At 38.1% G+C, this 15,000-nt stretch overlaps 2 pseudogenes; one reads left to right on the top strand and one right to left on the bottom strand.

Annotated features, from left to right (window-relative positions):
* LOC148742625 (uncharacterized) overlaps positions 1 to 15,000 on the bottom strand; it is a 120,140-nt pseudogene that overhangs the window by 29,697 nt on the left and 75,443 nt on the right.
* Positions 13,504 to 15,000, top strand: part of LOC148742626 (uncharacterized) — a 66,671-nt pseudogene continuing 65,174 nt past the window's right edge.

Raw genomic sequence — 15,000 nt, 5'->3', positions numbered from 1 at the left:
TAGAGTTTGAGAACCAAAAATTTTGTGCCTCCCTTAGTACCTATTCTTCTTCTTCATCAGTTAAACTTTGCACTTCAGATGGACATTGGCCACTACCGCAATGGCACAACTGCTTTGTTTTTCTCATCTAAGACTTGCTTGGAGGAATGGAACTCTCTAGCACTTATATTCTTGTTTATATAGCTACCTGCTGAGTGTAGCCATCAACACTGTTAAGAGTTTCTAAAGCTATCTAGCTCGTATTCTCAACCATTTTGGGTTGTAGAAACTTTCAAGCCGCATTTTCAGCTAAGAGGAAGTACTCTTAACTGGACAGAGTTGTTTTACGCGCAAAAGCAATTCGTTCAGTTCCTCGCACCTTATTTCTAATTGCTGCAAGAAGGTCAATTTCGATAAAGCTCATCAGAGCCGTGTAAGAATTTGATGGGCAAAATTATTAGTTTATTAGTTTAGTAAATTAGAGTTTGGCTAGGAATCGATCATGTCTGAAAAGCCAGAATAAAAGCAGTTGTAGTTCGAGAGTGGAGCCTGAAAAGGAGAATTAGGTGGTAAACAGGGCAATATTGTCTTTATTGAGGCTTATGCAAGAGGTTCAGTTTGTGACTTATCTTATTTTATACTTCTATCATGACTTACTGGTTTAAATGCGACAAGCATATTTCATTTGACTCTGATGAAGATTTGCACTCAGCTTGTCGAGAAGTCTGCGACATTAACTCATACATTAGTTAATTTCGGGATTACATCCAAAGGGTTGATTTTATAAAGAATAACCCACTCTTGGGTTGAATGGAGTTTTTGGCAAGGTCAAATCGGATTGATGACATCAGTTCTCCTCTTTTAAGTTGTTTTCTTCGCTTTTCTACCGGTCCTGCGATTCAGGACACAAAAGAAAACAAACGTGAGCAATGACGAGTAAGTGATAGATTTATTGTCTCACACTTCTGTTTGTCCAGTGATCGACTCTTGATCAGATATTGCATTTGACGCTGAAGCGCGCCTGTTACTGGTGAATGTGCCACCTGTGTTGTAACTGGACTAACTGATACGGGATATCTATGCTCAAATGTTGCGGGTCGCTCATGTCGTTTAACTCCTATTCATATATGTATGAGTAAAGAATTTACCACTCACAAGTATTTAACCTGATACTGGCCGACAAACAAGTCTTCAGGTAACTTTTTGATGTTGTTGTTTCCCAGCCACCTGTAAAACACCATGCGCAATTCTTTTTACAGCTTGAGTCTTTCTAACCAAATAATCCTCTGTCACTGAAGGCAAGCATTAGAAGTCTACCTATTTTATATCTTCAACAAAGAGAATTCTGAGATTATGTTATATTATACATTTTGAACTTAAAATTGATTTTGTAAGTCATCTATTCTGTGTTTTTCATTGCAATCGCTTCCGATTATGATAAATCTTGATGAACTACACGACATGGAGAAGAAACCTGAGGTGATTTATAAATTTCTTTTAAACAAGGCTCTTTCTTTGAGGGCGATAAGTTGTCGTTTTGTCCAATTGACGAGGAAGAGTGTTGTTGGGCGGGAGGTGTCAACCCTCGGTCTCTAACAATCTGTTTTAGATGATTTATTTTACCACTTGTCTTTTTTACAAATTCAGTTGGTTAATTGGCGTTCATTTTCACTTTCAAACAAAAGGCTCGAAACAATTATGGGAAGATAGAAAATCAATCTAAGTCAACGGGAGTCAACTGTCTAAAGCTTCAGGGCCAATTACTTACAGATCGTATAACTTGATGCCCTTGAATATATCAGAAGGCAGAGTCTCCAGTTTGTTAAAGTCTAGAGTCCTGTGTAAAAAGATACTGACAATTGGAAAGCAGAAAACAAGTCAAAATCTTAAGGCGACACAACATAACAGTTCGTTTGTCAAAAACTCTGGTTTAACTTTTTAATTAAGAACAATTTTACTTTTGCAGTTTTGGACGTCTCAATTTGGCGTTCATTGAACTGAAACTGTCTGAAAAGCTGTGGAAACATGTGTTTAAAAATTACAACTATTGTGTCTTTTCTTAGAATATTATGCACCCAATCAGAGAATAGATGACCTCTAGGACTTTTTGAAATAAAAAAAAAACTGAGACTCATCTGAGTGACTTCTGCGAAGAACAGTGCAAAAATGAGCCAATAAATAAATGTTTTGTCAAAGTCAAGAAACGTAAAGCGACCGCAGGAAATTAAATTTTTGCAATCGAAATCAGAGTTAATAATCTTATAAGAAACACAGACTGACACTGATTTGAATTTTACATCAGTCACCATTACAACGACGAGAATCACATTTCTGAAAATAGGAACGAATTACATAATTTATTTGAAACTAGCATTCTTGAGTACAACATTGTTACCCAATGACGCATCTATCATTGCGAAGCCTTCTTAGGTACAATATTTTTGCCAAATGGCGTATTTAACAAGGCTCAAAGAGTAAACGCTCCAAAAAAAATTGAAAATATGACTCAACCTACCAGAGAAACGTTGGTAAGAACCGGTTCGTTTTCTCAGGCTTAGGTAGCAATTTTTATCCTTTAATTTTTTTTAAATTTAAATTTGCAGTTACTCGACCGAGAACATACCTTCCCAAGGAAAGAGTTCTCATACTATCAAATATAAGATGGTCCTTAGAACACTTACGCAAATTTTCTGTGCAGTTAAATATTTAGAGATTTTGATTTTTCTGCCCCCCGTCTTAAAAGAGGGCGTGTTGTTAAATGAATGTAGGACCTTCATCGTTGGCATAATTACTCATCTTGAGTGGAATGAAAATCCGGCTAAAACTACTCAACTTACAGGTTTCTTGGTCTGTTATTCCAATACGGATTCATCTCTTTAGGTAGTTGATCAGAGGATAAATTCTTTAAGTTATTGTTGTTCAGGAATCTGCATTGTCAACAGTGAAACAGTTTCCGTTGAAAACCAATGCTTGATTCAATTTCTCCCCACAGTCTTTCGTATGTTACTTTGTGAGGATAAATGTTACAAACATTTCGATCTAGAATTAACGTCGGCATGGATTGGAAAATTTAGACTAAGATTAATACCGATTTTAGCCCATCATTTACTTCAGTTTGGTTATATTTATTCCTTTTTGAGACATGGCCATATAGTTTTCATGCACATCATAACACAATATTTCGTTTAGAAGAGTCATATCAACAGTGGCCCTCTAACAGCTGTAACGACCGTTCTACTCACAGTTCTCCAAGCACTGTATTTTCATAGAATGCTCTTGGAGGCAGCTGTTCCAGTTGGTTGTACGACAAGTCACTACAAAAAAGAAAGAAATATTAGCCCAAAAATGAGGAATCAGGAATATTTGACAGAAAGACTGAAATTAATGTTTTCGGCTATAGAAACCCTGAAGTTAAATTATAACAAGTTTGACGTAAAGTGTATTATGCAGCACACAATTCGCTCAGAATGCAATCTGTTCTGAATCTCACAAGACCCTTTACTTTTTATGCAGATGACCACCTTCAGCCCACTGGATCTTGTGAAGCTCTTAAATAACAGCAACTTAGATGCCTCATTTCCTCTTTTGATAGAAATCATATAGGACTCTCATCAATGCAAAATTACTTCCAATATATATTCTTTTAAAGACTGAGTTGGTTCATGGTTAGCGTGCACATATCGAGCCTTGTGGATGCAAGCGGGAAATTTGGAGAGCAAGAGAGAGCCGCGACAGTTGCTCGAGGTGCAACCGATTTCAACTCTAACTTCTTGAGTGCTCTACAAACTTCCCAAGTGCATCCATAACTCGATATACGTACAACTAAAGCATGAAACAATTCTGCTTTTATAAAATAGCATACAGAAACAAGTTGTGCTCGAAATGCAACAGTGTTCGGTTTACAAGATAATAACAATAATAATGATAATGATAATGATAATAGTAATGGTTTAATGACGAGTTTTCTACAGGGTAGCTCAACATTCGTCATGAACTCAATATGTAGCTATTTTACCAGTAAACAATAGAAAAATTAGATGTATCTACAAATAGAGATATACTGATATAAAAACGATAAATATGTACATAGAGCAAAAATTCAATTTGTTATAAAAAGAAATATGATGTGTAATTAATTCATTCTAAACTTGGCCTTCGTTTTAAGAAGTTTGAAAGCTATTCTTTGAAATGGCCTTAAGTCAGTTTCAAGTTTAATGTCACAAGGAAGACCATTGAATAGTTTGGCTGCTGGATCTTGAAATGTTCCTGTTAAAAGGGGCACAACAAGTTACGGTGTAGCATTTGAGTGAAGCCTTCTGATGTTTTCATGCTTCTGCAGAGGAAAATAGCTTGGCCAATGAACATCGTACGTTGGTTTATGGGTCCGGGGTTGCTCTTAGCAGATGGAATTCAGTCCTTTCTTTTAATGGAGGCCATCCTTGTTTGAAAACCTCAGTCACATTAGCCTAAAGGTTGTTAACAAAACTTGCAGTATACTTTTGTACTTGTTGTAATTTCGTTTGGAGACATTGAGGTAAGTAATCGAGCTTTGATAGTGTCAACGATTCAACAAACTGTGGGCGCCAGATTTTTGATTTTCTTTATAATAGGTAAGGCTGCAAGACACGAAGACACGGTTTTTGTTATGTGATCTGTCCACTTTAAGTTTTCGTGTACGAAAAGAGATTGTATTCTTTTAAGAACTTCACCATCGGTTTTAATCTCGGGCGTTTGGTTATCCAGCTTTTGTTGTCTTTTGTTGTGGTGATTATCACTTGCTTGGTCTTTTTCCCATTCAACAAAAAGTTTGAGTTACTTGACCAGTCTTCTAAGGTACGCATTGTGTTGTTTAACTCCGCGGTATTTGCGTCCAGTATAGGAGAGACGCAGTGGGGGATAAGCGTCGTATCATCTGCGTACTGTAATTACGGTGCAATCATGAACCTCATCAAGATCATTTACATATAAATTGAACAAGACTGGGCCCAAGATGGATCCCTGTGGTACTCCCAATTTCGTATCAATGAGTTCAGATGTTTTGTCATTGACTTGTACGAACTGTCGTCTACCATCAATAGTAACTCAAAACCCATTGTAAGAAGTGGTTAGAGTTCTTCGTTTTATGAAATTTTTCTAAGATCGTGAGATGATCAACAGTGTTGAACGCCTTTGAAAAATCAGCATATATAGCCATGGTCAGCTTGCCCATCTTCATCACCTGGATGTTGTCTCTGAAACGTATCAATATTGGAGCTCGAGGAGGTAGAATGTCCTTTCCTATAGCCAGAGATTTTCTCATTGGGCACGCTGTGTTTATCGATTTGTTCTGTCATTTGGCTGAGCACGCAACGTTCATCAACCTTGGAAAGCACAAGAAGGATGACTGTTGGTCTGTAGTCATCCCACTCCTTCGAGTTGTCTACTTTAGCAACAAGAGATATTCTGGATTTTTTCCACGCAGTTGGAAAGGCGTTCTGATTAATACATCCGTATATGTCCGTTAACAATGAAGTGATGTATTATTCTACTACGAGCTTAGTGTACTTGGCCGGAATAAGGTCAGGACCTGTGGCAGAGTCAGTTCTTGTACTTTTGATCTGTTGTTCTACTTCCGTAAAGGAAACTATACGTAGTGAGAAGAAGTCATTTTAATCGTGTTCTACCCGAGATCTATGAATATATTTCGTAAAAACAGATTGTGCTTGTTCATCGTGCTAAAGTACAATAATGATAAAGTATTATCGTTTTCTCACGATGTGATCACTTGTGATGTAAAACGAGACGTTTCGCCTGCACACTGCTAGTCTTCATCAGGTGTTAAAGTGAACTGATTTTGGGTCTTCTTATTAAGCAGGATGCTCCGCTGCGAATAAATGACAAATCAATGACAAGGCGAAAAGGATCAAGAAATATTTCGAGACCAAATCTTTATTTCAAGAACAACGTTTTAATCAGACGTTTTTCTGCTCAGAAGAGAAAAACTAGCAAATTTCTTCCATATACATACAGCTTGGTGGATTCACAATTACAGGTTTACTTTGAGTAACTAAGGATAGTGCGTTATGTTGTCACAGCGCACTCGAGTTGCGCATACGCCATGGTCGTGTGTGCTCGCGCATGTGTGGAAAAAGTTCGTCCCTCGCAATGATAACACGAGAGACCAGCCGTGGTGAAAGGGATGCTCACTCCTATAATTTACGGGCCCTATTGGTTTAACCATGCTGTCTTTGATAAAAACCGAAAAGGAAAATTTATAGGACAATTGGTCTTCTTGGTCCCTATAAAAAACACGAGGAAAATGAGAAAAATGTTTTACCCATCAATTCTTAACTGTTTCGCTTGCCTATGGGGAAAGGGGGAAGGACGGAACAATGCGCATTAATTTTATTCTGAAATCATCTTCTCCAAGGAACAAGCTCAGATTGAAGAAGACCATTTAAATAACTTCTTTTCAAAGAAAAACTATAGATGTATATAAATTTTTACTCAGAATCAAGATAAAATATAAACATGAAATCACTGAATGTTTACGCATTTGTCCAAGCACAGCTATAGATCACTTGTTTGAACTTTCCCGGAGATCGTGATTAAGAAGCAAGACGAAAATCACCATGAGAAATTTCGAGACAAAGGATTTATTTAAACCACTTCTTGATTGACGGTTATGAGCGAAAAAGATAGGAACTTCGAAGAAACCCAGTTGCGTAGTAGATCAATAGAGTTCCATGCTTAGATCGTTGTATACTTGACTTCACGGCCAGGAAATTAGGTAGCGTTGGAAAGTTGTACGGTTTGACTCAGGATTTTCGATCGGGCAACACTCTACGGACATATTGTAATGTAAAAATGATATTTAGCGGTTCATGGACGAGTCAAATTGTTGCTAGGCCTCACTTGAAGTAATAAAGTACATTTTTTACTCTGTAGCCATAATTCGCATCGCGTCGGAGAATCGGAATGTCGTTGACTCGAAAGCTTATTCCGTCGCCCCTAACATTTTAATATCCATTATTTTCCGAACTCCAGAAGGTCTGACGCGGTCGGAAAGGAAAGAAAAAGTTTGAAAGTCGGCCGCCAGATCATTCGTTGTGATAGCATAAGTACTACTGGGAAAGCCTCTCTCACACAAGACAATCGCGCTGCGCGGCTCTCAATGTGTTTACGTACATGGGAGGTGTGTTAGGAAAACTTTAACAAAGAGTGATGACAATTTTAGTAAAAAGGAAATAACTTAAGAAAAGGCGTGGTGACACCTACTTTTGATAGCACCGGAAAAAAGGAAAACGTCTACAAAACACAGAGTCGATTAATTTTTCATTCAGTGCCAAAACTGTTTTACCAGTATTTTTTGACGTGCAAGTGAGAAAGAGTAGAGTTAAAACTGGCCTAAAAGCGATCATTTATTTAAATTTAGTTAGTTTGAAGATTTTTACACATACTACTGATTTAATTCTCAAAAAAAATTGAACTCAAATGAAATTGATCGGGAAATTTTATTTTCCCTCACTTTTTAAGAAAATGCAACGTCAGCACTTTTTTTCAGATTTTAAACCATATTTTCTCGGAATATGGCTTGGCTACCTCCAGTTTTCATTTTGGATCTTTATAGCTCTTGATAAGATCTATTTTGCTTGCACGGTCATTGGCTGAGCAAAATTAGATCCCTATGAGCAGGTACCGTCCTTAAGTCTTTGGAAGTCCGTTGAATTTGGACATAATCATTTCTATTTTATATTCCACAACAGAAACCGAAGGAATTCAATGACACGAGGAAACGCAGCATTAAATCTCCTTGTGTCTGGATAAAGTGTCTCATTTTATATCAATTTTTCGAAGGAAGAAAGAGAAGATTTGCACACGTCATCGCAGCAATTAAACGAACTAACTGTCACAACTTCAAAACATACATTTGAAATCAAACTTTAAAAAAAACATTCTCTGTCATTTTAAACTGAACAGAAGTAAATCTTCGTGGATTAATCGCCACTGGAAGCGCAAAATAATTTTTTAGGATCATTGATCGTTTTTGAAACTAACATTGTCGTGTTTCACAAGATGGCTTAGAAGCATTTTAATTTACCTTCAACTTAACTCGAATAAAAACTGTCTCAGTGAGGCCTCTCTTTAAGTTGTATCCCCTGTTTTGTATATTATTTATTCACTTAACAATTATCCAGTTTATGGAACTGGATCTTGCCGTATTTACAGCCCTAAATCATTCGAGCTCTTTTAGCAATAATTTTGTTAAGTGTAACCCAACACCTAGGTCGTTCCGTAGAATATAGATAATACGAATACAGAAATTCCTGTGACGAGTTTTCTAACCAAGCAAATTAAATGAATCACCGACTCACGTAATGATTAATGCTCCCGAAACCAAATCAGTTCCTCGTATCATAGCAGGGGCGTAGCAAGGATTTTTCAAAGGGGGGGGGGGGGTTCACAGAGGCTACTCACCATTACACCGCTGCTCTCCCGCGTGTATCAGCGGGCTTAGTCGTATAATCGCGGCATGAAGGCCCATATTAACTAAATACAAGAGCCGTTGACGAAAATACTTTACAAAAAAACCAAACTTTAAAAAGTGGGCTTTTACAGCCAAGATATTGTCATGGCGTTTTCGCCACCTGAATATTGTAGGTTGTTTGCTCTAAAGAAGGCCTACCAAGGGGGGATCACGGGCACCCCAGGACCCCCCTGGCTACGCCCTTGCGTAGAAGGTAACTAATTAATACACAAATCGGATTTAAAACTGAGATTGAAATAACCAAACCGTAGTGGTTGTAATATGACCGCGTGCTGAAAAAGTGAGAACAATGCGCAAGGTTTTCGACCTAGGCTAATATTTTGTCACGCACTGTGTTTTTCGCCAACACCGTTAAAGTGTAACCTTGGGTGAACCATTCTGATGAGATTTTCATGTCGTAGCTGAGCTGTGATAACGACTGCTCTTGAGGGCTAAAAGAATACTGAAATGCTGAGACAAGGTGTCTTGGTTCACTCTTATTTACTTGGTTGCCTGGTCGTGCATTTCCTCCCTACCCCCAATGCAAGGTTGAGTTGGATTTTGAGGCTAGAGAGAGTTAAGAGAAAGGTCTGACTTCTCCGCCTCATCAAAATATTCTGTCTTCGATTTCTTTTCTTAGATTTGAAAAAAGGTGGCTTCTCTTTTTGATCGCCTTATGAAGACTCTTGTTTCTCAAAGTTTTGAGAACTGTGGCAAATTCACCTCTTTTGTGCTGTGCAACACAAGTGTAAACGAAATATGCAAGTCAAGATCCAGAACGATCTTTTTCCATTTTTTTTAAATTCATTTTTATTAATCTTTTTATTTTGTTTTTGCAATTTGAAACTCGGCCGTTAAGGTTGTGAGGGTCGTTTAGCGGTCTAAAGTCTTAGTCGAGAGGCAAGATAATCCGTTTTTTTTTTGTTTTGTTTTGTTTCTTTTTTTTTCTTTTTGCTCCTTTTATTCTCTTTGACGAAGCGTTGCCTTTTGTTCTAGCCCATACGCATCATTCTACTTATTTCATCTTTCTTGCCCCATTCCGGTCAGGTGGACGATACTGATAGTGTTATCCTTTAAGTATTTTTTAGTATTTAGAATGACCTGGGCTGTTGAAGTCCTAAATGTAAGAAAATTTAGTCCTAAATGTAATAAAGTCCTAAACGTAATAACACTTGGTCCTAAATGTAATAAGCCTCCAATGCAATAGCTTAACAGCGCTTGTGCATCCACATTGAGATGTTAAAGTGAGAACTGTTGCATCAGAAAAATCCTCTGACCAAAATTGATGGCGTACTACAGGCTCGCTTGCTGATTTTAATCAGCATCTTTTTAATTGCTAGAAACGTAGGCCGAGATGCATTGGCCATAAACCTTAGCTGAAAAGAAATACTTTAGAACACTTTTAGCTGGATCATGTTGTATGACTAAACGAAAGCGGATAAACGACGACAGAAAGCAAAAGCGTGGGCAAAGAAATGCGAAGGAATGTTATCACGTGCGTTTGCCTTTTCTGTTAATATCTTTTTAGCACGTGAGCAAATATGATCACCTTTTTCGCTAACTGTCCGGAAAAACAGTCTACCTGTTTCGATAGTATGCTTTTTATTGCGTCAAGCAAACCATGTTTCTCTTTTTTTATTCAAATCAACAAGTAGACCATTAAAAAACGGCTTACACGATCAGTTTTACTCACATCTCAGAGAAAGCAAGAGCACAAATTTTTGCGTGAGGGGACCGGGACAACAGGTTTCCTGGTCAGCAGCCTCTTTTCATTTACACCTGGTAAGTATAAGTCACTGAGTATATGATTTGATGCAGACCGATGCAGTACCTTTTTCGTTTGTTTGCTTGTTTGCTTCTTTTTTTGCTGTTTGCATTTCAAGATCAAGAGAAGGTAAGTGTCCCCAATTATGTGCTCTTGGAAAGAAAAATTGTCGTGTCTCTATTTAGATAATTACGGAAATATTCGAGAATTTGAAAGCAATAACTCTCTAAAGAACTGTCATAAGGTCCGAATTGAGAAACAAAGTGTGCATGCTAACAAGGTCTGGTCAAGAAAGGAAAGATAAACAATGTATATCCGAGCTTGCAACTTGTTTGACCTACAAGTCTGCAGACTCCCTTGTCCAAGTTTGTTATTTGCAATAACGTTATCACATTTTTCCAAAATCTATTGTACTTAAGAATCTTAGCCAGTGATATATGGAGGTATTGGTCAGCGTACTTATTGTTTTGCCAGCTGTCTTAGATGCCGTCAGTGTAACGATCTGCAGCCAATGCTACTTGACTCGCGTCTCCCAAAAAAGACGATGATTGGGATCAGCTAGCCCGTAATGTGACATGAACACCGGTCAGAGGATTTTTTGGTGTAACAGCTGTCACTTTAACAGCTTAATGTGGATGTCCGTCATAACAACAATGCGCTAGCGCAGTCAAACGATTGCATTGGAGGCTTAGACATTTAGGATCAAAAGTTATCACATTTAGGACTTTATTATATTAAGGACCAAATCTTATTACATTTAGGATCAAATCTTATTACATTTAGGACCAAATATTAATGTTATTACATTTAGGACCTTATTACATTTAGGACCAAATGTTATTACATTTAGGAGCAAATATTTTTACATTTAGGAAAGTTATCACATCTATGACTTCAACACTGAGCGCCATGTTGTCACCATATGTATCTAGTCGAGATTTTGCATTTTACTCCACCAAGTCTAGCTTTTTCAAACGTCTCAACGATGTTCCTGACAGGTTTTCACCCAGCCGAACAACCAACCGAAGCATTCTAGAAAAACTCCCAGCTTCTATTTAGATATTATGAAATGCTTGGCTTGTTTTTACATAAATCTTTTTGCGAAATCAAAAAACGCAGTTGTTTGTTTCCATGTTCCGTCGTCCCCGACATCCCAAAGTTTATTCCAGTTTTTAGTAAGATGCTTTATTGCTCATCTGTATGGTCAAATACCACACTCCAGAATATAAACAGATTACATCTATTCAAAATTTTACCAGTAAGATCGTAACAAACTCTAGGAAGTTCGACCATGTAACACCTTTGCTTCGCGAGCTAAATTGGCTTCCTGTTAAAGAACAATTATTTTATAGAGACTCCGTTCTGACCTTTAAATGTCAGAACGGTCTTGCGCCTCAATACTTAACGAGTAAGTTTACCAAGCGATCAAATATTCATACTCGTAGCACTCGTACGCGGAACTCTCTGCAGATTCCGCTATACAGAGCGGCTACTGACCAGCGCACTTTTTCCTATAGAGGGGCCAACATATGGAATAACTTGCATAAAGAACTTAGGCAAAATGCCTCATTGGCATCTTTCAAGCGCGCTCTGCAAGACACACTATTGAGGCAGACATTTCCTTTATAAGCTCTAGAACTTGGTGGAATACTATCTTAAATTCTGACCATGAGTTTTATCGTTATTTATGTTTTAATAAATTGTAAAAAGTTTGTAAATAGTTTCTGAAAAACCTCACGAGGATGTTACTATTAAAGACGATGATGATTCCAGATTTCATAATATTACCGTTTAATGCTAGGATGGTACCAACTACCTTAAAATAATTATGGTGACTATGCTTATTTCTCAGTTTTTAGATGTAATTTCTTTATTTTCTTTTGTTTTTGCAATGTGCACTCCACCGTTTAGGTCATAAGGGTCTTTTAGCGGTCCTAAGTCCTAAATCCGTTTGTTTGTTTGTTTATTTCTTTTTTTTTGCAGCTTTGATTTTCTCTGGCGAAGTGTTGCCTTTTTTTCCAACCCATACAGACCATACACACCATTCTACTTATTTCATCCATCTTGCCCCATTCCGGTCAGGTGGTCGATACTGAGAACGGTGTTACGATGGTATCTATTCTTGGAGATCTTGATTAAACCAAACATTCTGTTGCGTTGTCGCTTATAAGAGGACCAGTCGACCTCACCATTTGTTCTGCGAGCTTTCCTGAGAAATTTGTTTCTCAAAGTCATTTCACTTTTGGCAAGCGAGGGTAGCCATGGACGTAACCTTCCTTCAACTTTTTTTTGCTATGAGAGGAGCATGTTTGCGGTCGATGCATTCTTATTCTTTGAGGATGTTCTTAAAAGGGACCAAGCCTTATTGCCGCAGGACGATGAAAAAACATTCTGAAAGTCTTTGGATCTTAAATCATCACAGAATAGCTGAGGGTTATAGTTTGAATAAGTTCGATATCTCATAACCCTGGGTTTAAATCTAGCATTTTGGAGTTTGCGTGCACAACCGATCAATTCGTGATCGCTTAAACCAGCTGGAACTGTTTTCGTAGAGTAGATGTGATGTGGCCGATTGCTATAGAGAACATCAATTAGCGTCTGAGATTTTTGTGCAATCCTTGTGGGAGTTGTAATAAGCTGCCTCAGGCCAAAAGATGCCAGAATTTATTTCAGTTCTTTGTGATCCGAATTCACTAGATAATTGCAGTTGATGTTACCTGTTAGTAAGCATTCTTTGTTCTCCAAAGACTAAGCTGATAGCATTGATTCAAATTTGCAATTAAAATGCAGGATGAGATGTTTTGACCAACCTGGAAGGCGATAGATAATTCCAATAAGAAAGCTTTTGGTTTTGGGGAATAAAATCTCAAGCTATATACACTAAATGTCTTCTTGTTGAGGATCCGTCTTCTGTGAAAGGGCACAGAGAGTGATTTATAAGCCCCTACACCTCCACCTTGACCCGATGCCCTAGATTTACCAACAAACGTGAAACCATCAATCTTTTCCCGAGCCTGATCATCAGTGGAAAAGTGCGTTTCGCTAACAGAAAAAATGCCAATGTTTTTGAAAGCATCCAATATATGACATATTCTCGGCTTCTTTCCCAGCAAGCCTCTGATGCTTTTATCGATTAACTATTCTTTGACCCACGTTATTTTCACTCTTCATAAACGATCTCCCAAACTCATTAAAATCTGCGGAAACTTCTCTGTATGCAGATGACACAACAATATACTGTATTGCAGGAACGATGGATTTACTAACAAACATGCTAAGCGATGTCCTAGCTGAACTCCAGAAATGGTGTGATAGGTATCTGATGATACCATATCCAGAAAAATGTAAAGCAATGATTGTGCAGCGGCAATCATCATTCATTGGTCCTATCCAAGCACTTTGTCTTGGCAACAACAATATAGAGTGGACAATCTCGGAAAGACTCCTCGGAGTACAAGTCGATAACAAGTTATCCTGGTCAGATCATGCTGCAAATGTAGCAAAGTCCTTCACGTCCAAGCTAGGTTTACTCCGGCGCATGCGGTTTCTCCCTCGAAAGCAAGTAGAAGACTTCTACACAAAGGTGATACTTTGATAGTGTGGGGATCGTGCAGCAAAACGCATTTAAACAACCTGGAGAAGCTCCATGCAAGGGCTGGGAGAATTGTTTACGTATTGCCATGAGATACAAGCGCTGAAGATGTATTAACGCGAACTGGAAGGGACAGGCTGGAAACAATGTACAAAGTGCGACTAACAGAGTTTGTCTTCAAATGTACGAAGGGTTTCACCGTTACAGAATTCGAAAAACTTTTTACACAAAGGAAATCAGGCTGCAGAAGAAAGGATGACATTATTCTTCTCAGACCTGAAACAAATTTCATCAGGAACTCCATAACTTATAGAGGAGCAATTGCACGGAATAGTGTAACGAACAAGGAAACAACGGCTAAAACCTTGAAAGATTTTAAACGCTGTCTTCGGAAATTTGACACAGATAAAATAAATTCTGAACCGATTTTAGCCATAACTAAAAATAGAGATACCGACTACAAATATTTCTGATAGGTCATAGCTTTTAAGTCTTAATTCTAAATTGTACATATGTTTAAGTATTTTATTTTTTCGTAACTACTGTTTGCACGACCCCACCAGCAATGCTGATTTTACTTATCGCGCTAAAATAAAGTTCTCACCCACACTCACTCACGAGAAGTAAACGGTTATGAACGTTTAAAATTCAAGAACGGTTAGAAGTCGTCACGCGCGCGCTTCTTCTGATTGGATGCTGTGAAGAACTTGCTTTCGTGGCGGCATTTCGTTACAAGCTCAGATTTCCTATTTAAGAGAGAGGCATTTTAAGCGCTCAAGATGCAATGCAAAGTTTTTCAGTCAAACATAGGTTGCAGCGAGATGGTTTGCCTTTGTATGCGCTTGTCCTTTTGATGATGCCCAATTGATCTTGTAGTCGTTGCCTCGCTTCTTTAAGTCCCAAATGTGTTTTGAAAGTACAGTGTCATGTGAGTATTTTCGGTTTTTGAAAGAGAGTTTGTGGTTGTTGTATCTTGTTTTGAATGCGTGTTCTGTCATTCCAATGTAGTTCCTTGCGTTACCAAAAGTTGTTGTAACAGTTGTTTCGTAGATGATGTTTGCGGTGAGGCACGCGCCGTCAAGAGGGCAAACGTTTTTGTTTCTGCAGTTGCATTTCTTTTCGCTGGATGCCTCGTCGTTTTCATTTAGGATTTTCTGA

This window comes from Stylophora pistillata, chromosome 1 (assembly GCF_964205215.1).
Source record: "Stylophora pistillata chromosome 1, jaStyPist1.2, whole genome shotgun sequence".
In the NCBI taxonomy this organism is placed as follows: Eukaryota; Metazoa; Cnidaria; class Anthozoa; order Scleractinia; family Pocilloporidae; genus Stylophora; species Stylophora pistillata.
This window is presented reverse-complemented; position numbering and strand designations above follow the sequence as displayed.